The sequence below is a fragment of the Halichoerus grypus genome, chromosome X (genome assembly GCF_964656455.1).
Source record: "Halichoerus grypus chromosome X, mHalGry1.hap1.1, whole genome shotgun sequence".
Taxonomy (NCBI): domain Eukaryota; kingdom Metazoa; phylum Chordata; class Mammalia; order Carnivora; family Phocidae; genus Halichoerus; species Halichoerus grypus.
The window spans coordinates 81757327-81759692 of NC_135727.1; the positions used below are offsets into that span (position 1 = coordinate 81757327).

Here is a 2366-nt window from a genome sequence, read left to right on the forward strand (position 1 = left end):
GTGACACACTGGACCAAAGGGACTTAAAATATATATTCAGAACATTTCTTCCTAAAGCAGCAGAATATATATTCTTTCAAGTGCACATGGACATTCTCCAGAACAGATCACATATTTGGTCAAAAATCAGCCATTAAGAATTCCTCATATCAGTGAGGTCATATGATACATGTCTTTCTCTGATTGACTTATTTCGCTCAGCATAACACTCTCCAGTTCCACCCACGTCATTGCAAATGGCAAGATTTTATTCCTTTTGATGACTGCATAATATTCCACATCTTTTTTATACATTCATCTGTCGATGGACATCTTGGCTTTTTCCAGTTTGGCTATTGTGGACATTGCTGCTAGAGGGTTGCTGGAGTGGGGGGGGGGAGGGATAGGGTGGCTGGGTGATAGACATTGGGGAGGGTATGTGCTATGGTGAGTGCTGTGAATTGTGCAAGACTGTTGAATCGCAGATCTGGACCTCTGAAACAAATAATACATTATATGTTAAAAAAGAAGAAGAAGAAGATAGCAGGAGGGGAAGAATGAAGAGGGGGGAATCGGAAGGGGAGATGAACCATGAGAGACGATGGACTCTGAAAAACAGACTGAGGGTTCTGGAGGGGAGGGGAGTGGGAGGATGGGTTAGTCTGGTGATGGGTATTAAAGTTTTCAATTAGCAATAATCGCGCCTCGGATAAACCTCATTGGCTACGATACTGCCACTGCGCAAAGCTAGTGGTGATGGGTATTAAAGAGGGCATGTTCTGCATGGAGCACTGGGTGTTATACACAAACAATGAATCATGGAACACTACATCAAAAACTAATGATGTAATGTATGGTGATTACAAAGCATAATAAAAGAAATCAGCCATTAACAAGTACAAAAAGACGGAGATCATACCATGCATATTTTCAGAACTGAATGCTATGAAACATGAAGTCAAACACAAGAAAAATTTGGAAAGACCACAAATACATGGAGGGTAAAGACAATCCTACTAAAGAATGAATGGGATAACCAGGAAATTCAAGAAGAAATAAATACATGGAAGCAAATGAAAATGAAAACACGACAGTCCAAAACCTTTGGGATGTAGCAAAGGCAGTCCCCAGAGGGAAGTATATAGCAATACAGGCCTACCTCAAGAAGCAAAAATCTCAAATACACAATCTAAACTTGCACCTAAGGGAACTAGAAAAGGAAGAGCAAATAAAGGCTAAAACCAGCAAAAGAAGGGAAATAATAAAGATGAGAGCAGAAAAAAAAAATTATATAGGAACAACAAAAAAACAGTAGAACAGATCAATGAAACTAAAACCTAGTTCTTTGAAAGCATTAACAAAATTGATAAACCCCTAGCCAAACTTATCAAAAATAAAAAAGGACCCAAAGAAATAAAATGAAGAATGAAAGAGGAGAGATCGCAAGCAAGAACACAGAAATAAAAAAAAATATATAAGAGAATATTAGGAAAATTTATATGCCAACAAACTGGACATGTGGAAGAAATGGAAAATTCCTAGAAATATGCAAACTATCAAAGCTGAAACAGGAAGAAATAGAAAATTTAAACAGACTCAGAACAAGCAAAAAATTGAATCAGTAATCAAAAAGCCAGGTGGCTTTCTAGGCGGAATTCTACCAAATATCTAAGGAAGAGTTAATACCTATTCTTTTCCAACTGTTTCAAAAAATAGAAATGGAAGGAAAACTTCCAAACTCATTCTATGAGGCCAGCATTACCTTGATTTCAAAACCAGACAAAGACCCCACCAAAAAGGAGAATTATAGACCAATATCCCTGAAGAAGATGGATGGAAAAATTCTCAAAAAGGAGACTAAAAAATAGAATAAAACAGTACATTTAAAGAATTATTCACCATGATCAAGTGGGATTTATTCCTGTGCTACAAGCATGGTTCAATAATTGCAAATCAAACAAAGTGATACACCACAGAAATAAAAGAAAGGATAAGAACCATATGACCCTGTCAATAGATGCAGAAAAATATCATTTTACAGAATACAGAATCCATTCCTGAAAAAACCCTCAACACAGAAGGTATAGATGGAACATACCTTAACATCATAAAGACAATATATGAAAGGCCCACAGTTTATATCATCCTCAATACGGAAACACTGAGAGCTTTTCCTCTAGGGTCAGATACAAGACAGGGATGTCTACTCTCACCGTTACTATTTAACACTGTACTGCAAGTCTTAGCCTCAACAATCATACACCGAAAGAAATAAAATGCATCCAGATTGGCAAGGAAGTAGTCAAACTTTCAACATTTGCAGATGACATGATAATCTATGTAGAAAACCCAAAAGACTTGACCAAAAAATTGCTAGAACTAATACA

The 2366-nt window shown here is 36.8% G+C and overlaps 1 pseudogene; it reads right to left on the minus strand.

The window, feature by feature from the left end:
* Window positions 1-643: 643 nt before the first annotated feature.
* LOC118540655 (U4 spliceosomal RNA) lies at window positions 644-728 on the minus strand (annotated as a pseudogene).
* Between the last annotated feature and the right edge of the window lie 1638 nt (window positions 729-2366).